At 43.4% G+C, this 9,718-nt stretch overlaps 1 pseudogene; it reads left to right on the forward strand.

Moving 5' to 3' along the window:
* Positions 1-59: 59 nt before the first annotated feature.
* The window catches only part of LOC111723369, a 17,062-nt pseudogene continuing 7,403 nt past the window's right edge, over positions 60-9,718 (forward strand).

Below are 9,718 nucleotides of genomic sequence, written 5' to 3' on the forward strand. Positions count from 1 at the left end.
GATCATCTTTCCTGGTGCTGTATCCTCAGGGGCTCAGAATGAGGCCAGCTGCGCTAGAGATGAGGCAGCCCAGAGAGCACAAGGAGGGATCTACTATCCGGAGCCTGGTGCCGGCAGGTCCAGCTCTGGACCCTCATGCTAGCTTCCTGGAAAATAAGCCCGGCGAGGTTCTCACCAGAGCAGCCATGGCCATGTTCCCACTGACGGACATGGGTAAGGATAGGAAATGAGAGGATATGAGGATGAGGGTGGGCCGAGAGGGGACATGTGGGGGAGGCTGGGCCCTCAGGTTGTGAGACCACTGTCACCTTCTCCTGGGCTTGCTCCCAGCTTCTGCGCAGCAGCTGTCTCTGGCCTGGTGCCTTTATGAGAGAAGGAGGCACCACTGCGTGGCCACTTATGCCCTCTTTTCACCAAGGTTCTGATCCTACTCGTCATGCTGCCAATAACAGCATGCCCCGCTTCCAAGATGGTGGTGGCGGCGGTGTAACTGACCGGGCACACTGCAGGCTCCTGCAGGTGCGGAGCCTTCCTGGTGAGGGGATGACCAGGAAAGGGGGCAGCGCAGAAGAGGCACAATCGCCACATTCCAGGTTGTTATTTTTTATATGGGTATCGTTATTGCTTTTTAGAGTTATACTTTTAAGGTGTAAGCATAAATAAATGAATTAAAAACATTTGCATAGATACAGAATTAGTACTACGAATGCATAATGCATATCCTTATTTTTCCCTCGAACATTTGGACCAAAAAAGTATACATTATACACAGCAAAATATGGTAGCTTTTCACTATTATCAATGGAAACAGAAATACCATGTTAATAAGGGTTGATTATCCCTACCTTTATTTTTAATGTTTATAGTAATGTCTTTTTTTGCCTGCTGGCTCACTGGACTAAGAATTCTAAAGTGATCAAGATAAAAGTGGTGGCTTTAGGCTCGGTGCCTGTGGCTCAAACAGCTAAGGTGCCAGCCACATATACCTGAGTTGGCGGGTTTGAATCCAGCCCGGGCCTGCCAAACAACAATGGCTGCAACCAAAAAACAGCCAGTTGTCGTGGCGGGCACCGATAGTCCCAGCTACTTGGGAGGCTGAGGCAAGAGAATCACTTGAGCCCAAGAGTTGGAGGTTGCTGTGAGCTGTGATGCCACATTACTCTACCCAAGGCAACAGCTTGAGGCTCTGTCTCAAAAAAAAAAAAAATTAAATTAAATTAAAGTGATGGCTTTAAATTCAAGGTTTCTGTGTTCCAAGTGAATAGAGCAAATCTGACTTTTACAATTTGTTCCCAGATCCATTTATTCTAACCATTTGGAATATATATCAATATTAGTTCAGCACATAAATACATCCTAGAGAACATTACCCTAACCCCCCAGGGTTCTATCTCCAAGCTGATGAATGGGGTGAGCATTTAACTGGCCACTTCAATTCCATTCACAGCAGTTTTTGGATGATAGGGAATATGGAAGAAACAGTGGATTTCATGGCCTCTCCCTTGCTCCCACTGTTGTACTTGACCTGTCATGAAAAGAGTCCCTGTACTGAGGAGTGTTGTATGGAATCATATGATGGTATATCAAGGATTCTGTAAGCCTAAGACAGTGAGAAGTCCTCCTAGTCTCCTGGAAAGTCTTCCTTTCTTTTTTTTTTTTGGAGTGGGAGTGGGGGTGACAAGGTCTCACTCCATTGCCTGGGATAGAGTGCACAATTAGTATAGTGTTTTCAATATATTGGACCAAAACAATGACCTGTAGTGTTAAGAGATCAAGGTCACTGTGAAGTGTATAATGACAGAAGACGGAAGAGTTAGAACTTTGGATCAAGACGGTAAATGTGATAGTAGATAGTAGAAAGTAATGTCTTTCCCATTAAAGGCAAGCTGCTTTTAGTCTTTACTTTCTGCAGGCCCAAAGCCACACACAAATTGTTAGAAGCTATGTTAATATGTTCCTTGTGTTCAAGCTTTATTTATTTTATTTTATTATTATTATTATTATTGAGACAGGGCCTCAAGCTATCCCCCTGGGTAGAGTGCTGTGGCATCACAGCTCACAGAAACCTCCAACTCCCAAGCTCAAGAGAGTCTCCTACCTCAGCCTCCCAAGTAGCTGGGACCACAGGCACCCACCACAACGCCCAGCTATTTTTTGGTTGCAGCCATCATTGTTGTTTTTGGCGGGCCTGGGCTGGATTCGAACCTGCCACCTTAGGTGTATGTGGCTGGTGCCTTAGCCACTTGAGCCACAGGCACCGAGCCTATTTTATTTTTTGAGACAGTGTCTCACCATGTTACCTTTGATAGAGTGCTGTGGCATCACAGCTCACAGCAACCTCAAGTGATTCTCCTGCCTCGATCTCCCAAGTAGCTAGGACTACAGGTGTCCACCACAACACCCAGCTATTTTTTTGTTGTTATTGTTGTAGTTGTCATTGTTGTTTAGCAGGCCGGGCTGGGTTCAAACCTGCCAGCCCCAGTGTATGTGGCCAGTGCCCCAACCCCTGAGCTACTGGCACCAAGCCTATGTTCAAGTTTTAAAAGAGCCACCCTCTCAACATGACATTAGGACAAGTTCCAATTGTGTTCTTTCCAGGAGATTGAATCTGACTCATAGGCAGGTACCTCCATGTTAAATATATTCTCACCTATTTTGACTTATGCTTTAATCCCCTGCTTATATTATCCAGATCCTATAATTCTTTTTGTATGTAATCCATTTTCTTTTGGAGAAGAAAAGATATTTCCCATCCTATATTGTGCTGAGATCCAACCTGGTCATCAGCATGAGCCTGGAGGCAGTAAAGAATAGCAGGGATAAATATTGAAGACAAAAGTCATCTTGCGAGGCATCTACTTCTGCCTTTGCAGAGTCCCCAAGTAAGAAGGTTTCTCCTTCATCTAAGAGAAGAGACTCCTCCTGCTATCCTAGAGATTTAAGAGAATCCAGGATTCAAAATGCTTGTATTTGTTTAACCGAGTATCTTTATCCTAGGTCTCAGAGTCTCCCCTCCCTTGCCCTCTCTCCATCCCCTCCACTCCCCTTCCCTTCCCTTCCCTTCCTTTCCTTTCCTTTCTTTCTTCTGTAGTATAGCAGCATTATCGTAACTCACTGCAACCTCAGACTGCTGGGCTCAAATGACCCTCCTCAGTCTCCTGAATGGCTGATACTACAGCCACATGCCACCAAACCCACCTAATCTTTCTATTTTTTATGGAGATGAGGTCTTACTCTTGCTCAGGCTGGTCTCAAACTCCTGGCCTAAAGCAATGAACTCCTAAAGTGCTAGGATCCCAGGTGTGAGCCTTGGTGACTGGTCTTCATGGTCCCACTTTCTATTAGTCATCTTAACACTTAAGGAGTCTTGTTGAGGCTTTAAAGCAATGCTACCCGTAAGACTAGAACATTGGCCTGATGAGCTCAGGTTACCCAATTGTTACAGGTGCTGAGAATCTTCTGAAATGCTGTCATGGAAGCCCTTTCTTTCATTTACAGTTTTTTTTTTTTTTTTTTTTTTTTTTGAGACAAAGCCTCCCTATGTGGCCCTCAGTAGAGTGCTGTGACATCACAGCTGACAGCAAACATCAAACTCTTGGGCTTAAGCGATTCTCTTGTCTCAGCCTCCCAAGTAGCCAGGACTACAGGGGTCCACCACAATGCCTGGCTATTTTTTGGATGCAGTTATCATTTTTGTTTAGTATGCCCAGGCCAGGCTCAAACCCACCAGCCTTGGTGTATGTGGCTGGTGCCTTACTCACTGAGCTATGGGCACCAAGCCCGTTTACAGCTTGTTGTGAATTGTGGCTGGCTTATGAGAGTTTTTTTTTTCTTGAAGTCTTCCAACGTTAATAAAAAGTGCACCCATTCTACAGTTCTTAAAATTATCATTGCCTCATACTTCAAGTGCCATGACCACTACCTAGCCCAACCCTTTCCTTTACAAATCAACACAGGTGAGATTCTTAGCAAATGTCATGCCAGGATAAGTCAGAGGTTTTCATCACCCCATTTATAGACAGCTATATTGCCATAGTAATGGTAGGTAATGCAATTCCTTCCTAATGGTCTGCTTTCTGAGACCGTTTCATGTAACGATGCTCTTAGCCAGGATTTCCCTGAGAGCAGAACCTGAGACAAAGACTTATGTATTTATAGCAGAGTGTGATTCCACAGAAGTGCAGAAGTGAGAGACATGGGATTAGAACAAGGAAAGGAGGAAAAGTCAAAAAATGGGCTGGCTCAGCACCTGTGGCTCAAGTGGATAAGGCGCCAGCCACGTACAACTAAGGTGGAGAGTTCAAATCCAGCCCGGGCCCACCAAAAAACAATGATGGCTGCAACCAAAACAATAGCTGGGCGTTGTGGCGGGCGCCTGTAATCCCAGCTACTCGGGAGGCTGAGGCAGGAGACTCTCTTGAGCCCAGGAGTTGAAGATTGCTGTGAGCTGTGATGCCATGGCACTCTATTTTTTGAAAGAAGTTCAAAGTATGGGGCAGTGCCTGTGGCTCAAAGGAGTAGGGCACTGGCCCTATATGCCAGAGGTGGTGGGTTCAGACCCAGCCCTGGCCAAAAACTGAAAAAAAAAAAAATTAGAAGTTCAAAGCACAGTAAGTATATTCTTTTTTTACTCTTTTTTTGGGATCAACATAATTTAAGTGTGCCACAGAAATTTAACTATAGGTTCAAGTGTGCTGTTAGATTAGAAAAGGTTGAAAAACATTGTCTTAAACCTTTATTATCTCTCATTTAGACTACTCCAATTCACTTTTATTTTGTTTATCTGATCTTAATATCACTCCTTCCAAGTCAACTTTCATGTTAGTACCTAAGTGACCTTTGTAAAATACAGGTAATTATCTAGTTTAAATAATAAGTGCAATGATGATGGTGATAACAAAAAAAAACAATGGGCTCAGCCCCCATAGCACAGTGATGACAGTGCCAGCCACATACACTGAGGCTGGTGAGTTCGAATCTGGCCTGGGCCAGCTAAAACAACAATGACAACTGCAACAACAACAACAACAAAAGAGCTGGGCGTTGTGGCAGGCGCCTGTAGTCCCAGTGCCTGGGAGGCTGAGGCAAGAGAATTGCTTAAGAACAAGAGTTTGAGGTTGCTGTGAGCTGTGATGCTACAGCACTACCAAGGACAACATTAGTGAGACTCTGTCTCAAAAAAAAAAAAAAATTCTGAAAAAATAAAAAATAAATAAATGTCCTGAACATTTATTATATGCCAGGTTCTATGCATAGATATGTGCATTTTCTCATTTCTCACAACTCACTGAGCTAAATATTATTTAAATTTGCATAATGAGAAACTGAGTCTCACTGAAGTTAAATCATTTGTCCTTCATCTGCAGTGTGGTAGAGTTGAAATTCAAAACCTTTTTATTTTTTATTTTTTTATTAAATTATAGCTGTGTACATTAATGCAATCATGGGGTACAATGTGCTGGTTTTATGTACAATTTGAAATATTTTCATTAAACTGGTTAACATAGCCTTCACTGCATTTTCTTAGTTATTGGGTTAAGACATTTATATTCTACAGTTAGTAAATTTAACATGTACCCATGTAAAATGCACCATAGGTGTGGTCCCACCAATTACCCTCCCTTGACCTATCCTCCCCCCAACCTTTTTACCTTTCCCCTTCTTCTTGGGCTATAATTGGGTTACAGCTTTCATAAGAAAGCTATAAATTGGTTTTATAATAGGACTGAGTACATTGGATACTTTTTCTTTCATTCTTGAGATACTTTGCTAAGAAGAACATGTTCCAGCTCCATCCATGTAAACATGAAAGAGGTAAAGTCTCCATCTTTCTTTAAGGCTGCATAATAGTCCATGGTACACATATACCACAATTTATTAATCCATTCATGGTTTGATGGGCACTTGAACTTCTTCTATGACTTAGCAATTATGAATTGGGCTGCAATAAACATTCTGGTACAAATATCTTTCTTATAATATGATTTTTGGTCTTCTGGATACATACCTAGTAGCAGAATTGTAGGACTGAATGGCAGGGCTATTTTTAGATCCCCAAGTGTTCTCCAAACATCTTTACAAAAGGAACATATTAGTTTACATTCCCACCGGCAGTGTAGAAGTGTTCCCTTTTCACCAAATCCAAGACTTTTTAGTTCAAATCTTATCTTTTTTTTTTTTTTTCTGAGACAGAGTCTCACTGTGTCTCCCTCAGTAGAATGCTGTTGTGTCAAAGTTCACAGCAAACTCAAACTCTTAGGCTTAAGTGATTCTCTTGCCTCAGCCTCCCAAGTAGCTGGGACTACAGGTGTCTGCCACAACGCCTGGCTATTTTTGGTTTCAGTTGTCATTGTTGTTTAGCAGGCCCAGGCCAGGCTTGAACCTCCCAGCTTTGGTGTATGTGGCTGGCACCCTACTCACTGAGCTACAGGCACTGAGCCTCAAGTCTTACCTTTTTAACCCTTCCACAATTCTTAACAGTCTTAACTTGTCTTAACAAGTATTTTTACCTATAGTAGTCTAACATGATAGTCATTTTGGCACTAACACTTTTCTGAATTCATCTCTTACTGTTGTCTTTCCCTTTCCATTCCAATATGTCCCGCATTCTCATCAATCTATGTTCCTATGCTTTCTTCCTGGAATGCTCCTCACGCTAGCTCCATTTAGGGCTAAAGCCTCCAACCTCCAGGCTGCAGACCAGTACTGGTCCATGGCCTGTAAGGAGCTGGGCCACACAGCAGGAGGAGAGTGGCAGGCTGGTAAAGCTTCGTCTGAATTTACAGCTGCTCCCCATGGCTCACGTCACTGCCTGAGCTGCACCTCCCGTTAGATTCCCCCTCCCGTGCAACCTGCCCCCAAAACTGGTCAGTGGAAAAATTGTCTTCCATGGACTAGCCCCTGCTGATGCCAAAAAGGTTAGGGACTGCTGATTTAGGGCAGTATCTCTTACTCATCCTCTACTTTGAAAAATTATGACATATAGTCATTTGAAAAGTCCTCCTAGTCTCCTTGAAAATGTTTTCATTTTCCATTTCCTTTCTTTTTTAGGAGGGAGGTTGGGGGAGACAAGGTCTCATTCTGTTGCCTGGGATAGAGTGCAGTGGCATCATCGTAGCACACTGCAGCCTCTGACTCCTGAGCTCAAGTGATCCTCCTGCCTCAGCCCCCTGAGTAGCTTGGACCACAGGTACACGTCACCACATCTGGCTCATTTTTCATTTGTTTGTTTTGTGTAGGGACAAGGCTCACTATGTTGCCTAGGCTGAGACTTTGGCCATGGTGCAGGAGAGTGCTGGGCTGGCATTGTCGGGTGTGGGGTTAGTACCTAGATGAAGCAATGGCCTCACCCAGTGCAACCTTAGCTTCATTGGAAGGACTGAGCATATTAGTGGCAGCTGAGGAAAAGCTATTTATTATTTTAAATAACTTTTAATTATGGGTCAGGTGCAGGAGCTCATGCCTATAATCCTATCACTCTGGGAGGCTCAGGCAGGAAGATTGTTTAAACTCAGGAATTTGAGACCGGCAAGAGTGAGACCCCATGTCTTCTAAAAATAGAAAAATTTAGCCGGGTGTTGTGGCAGGCACCTGTAGTCCCAGCTACTAGAGGCTGAGGCTGAGGATCATTTGAACCCAGGAGTTTCAGGTTGCTGTGAGCTAAGCTGATGCCATAGCACTTTAGCCTGAGTCACAGATGGGACTCTGTCTCAAAAAAAAAACAAAACCGGCAATACCCTTTTAATTATGGTGTAATTACAGATTTCAGGTAGTTGCAACAATAGTACTGACAAGTCCCATGCACTCTTCACCCAATCACCCAATTTCCCATTACCTCTTACACAAGTATAGTAAGAACACTTTTTTTTTTTGGAGGAGGGGGACAGTCTCACTTTGTCACACTCAATAGAGTGAGTGCCCTGGTGTCATAACTCACAGCAACCTCAAACTCTTGGGCTAAAGTGATTCTCTTGCCTCAGCCTCCTGAGTAGCTGGGACTACAGGCATCTGCCACAATGCCCAGCTATTTTTAGAGATGGACTCTTGCTCTGGTTCAGGCTGGTATTGAACCCATGAGATTAGGCAATCCACCTGCCTCGAACCTCCCAGAGTTCTAGGATTATAGGCATGAGCCACTGCGCCCAGCCCAACACTATCTTTTTTTTTTTTTTTTTGAGACAGAGTTTCACCTTGTTGCCCTTTGTAGAGTGCAATGCCATCATAGCTCATAGCAATCTCAAACTCTTGGACTCAAGTGATCCCCTGGCCTCAGCCTCCCAAGTAGGTGGCACAACAGGCACCCATTACAACGCCCAGCTATTTTTAGAGGGCTGGTCCTGAGCTCAAGCAATCCGCCTGCCTCGGCCTCCCAGAGTGTTAGGATTATAGGTGTGAGCCACCACGCCCAGCCTATTCTAAGTTATTTTCATCACCTGTGTAGATCCTTATACCCACCAGTGCAATCAAGGTACAGGGCTAGTTCATCACCACAACTGTCTCCCTGTGCTATCCCTTCATAGTCACACCTATCTCTCTTTCCTTCACCCTGCCACCATCTCTAATTCTTGATTACCACTGATTTATTTACTTCTATAATTTTGTCATTTTGCCACTATTAATTTTTTAATTGATTCTTTTCAATATGGAATTTTAACATTTATCTGGAGTGACAGATGGGACACAATGACAACTACAACCAAAAAATAGCCGGGCATTGTACTTAGTAACTTTGATGATTTATCTTAGTTATTCTTGTTTATTGATACATTTTTTTAATGTAGGTGATTCTATAACTCCCAAATAATCACAGCTTCTTTTCTTCTCTCCAAATCTTTCTTCCCTTTTTCCTTATCTTATAGTTTTGGCTAAAACCTCCCTTTCATTGCTAAAATGTGTCAAATCATAGCTTTAGTAATATTGTACCAGTACTGCATTCCTAGATTCACCTTTCTTTGTAAGTTATGGGAGTTTTTTGCAAATACACAATTGGATATTGCTAACCACTAATATTTTATGTAGATTTCTTTTATATAGGTGTTAATAAATTAGGCCTACAATTTTCTTTTCTTTTTTTAGAGACAGAGTCTCACTATGTCACCCTTGGTAGAGTGCCGTGGTGTCACAGCTCACATCAACCTCCAGCTCTTGGTCTTAGGTGATTCTCTTGCCTCAGCCTCCTGACAAGCTGGGACTACAGGTACCCGCCACAACGCCCAGCTATTTTTTTGTTGCAGTTTGGTCAGGGGTGGGTTCAGACCCACCACCGTTCATATATGGGGTCAGTGCCCTTCTCACTGATCCACAGGCACTGCCCAGGCCTACAGTTTAATTTTCTTTCACTATTCTTATCTGGGTTTAGAAACAGCATTATACTAACTTCATCCAATGAGATGTGTAGGTTTTTGCTCCTCATTTTTTTGAGACAGAGTTTCACTCTGCAGCCCAGGCTAGAGTACCATGGCGTCAGCATAGCTCATAGCAACCTCTAACTCCTGCGTTCAAGCGATCTTCCCGCCTCTGCTTCCTGATTAGCTGGGACTACAGGTGCCGGCCCCAACACCCAGCTAATTTTTCTATTTTAAGTAGAGAGGGGGCTACACTCTTGCTCAGGCTAGTCTCAAACTCCTGAGCTTAAGAGATCCTCCTGCCTCAGCCTCCCAAAGTGCTAGGATTATAGGATTATAGGTGTGAGCCACCATGCCTGTTCTTTTTTTTTTTT

The sequence above is a fragment of the Otolemur garnettii genome, unplaced genomic scaffold (assembly GCF_000181295.1).
Source record: "Otolemur garnettii isolate 467f Iridium unplaced genomic scaffold, OtoGar3 scaffold00001, whole genome shotgun sequence".
NCBI classification, from domain to species: domain Eukaryota; kingdom Metazoa; phylum Chordata; class Mammalia; order Primates; family Galagidae; genus Otolemur; species Otolemur garnettii.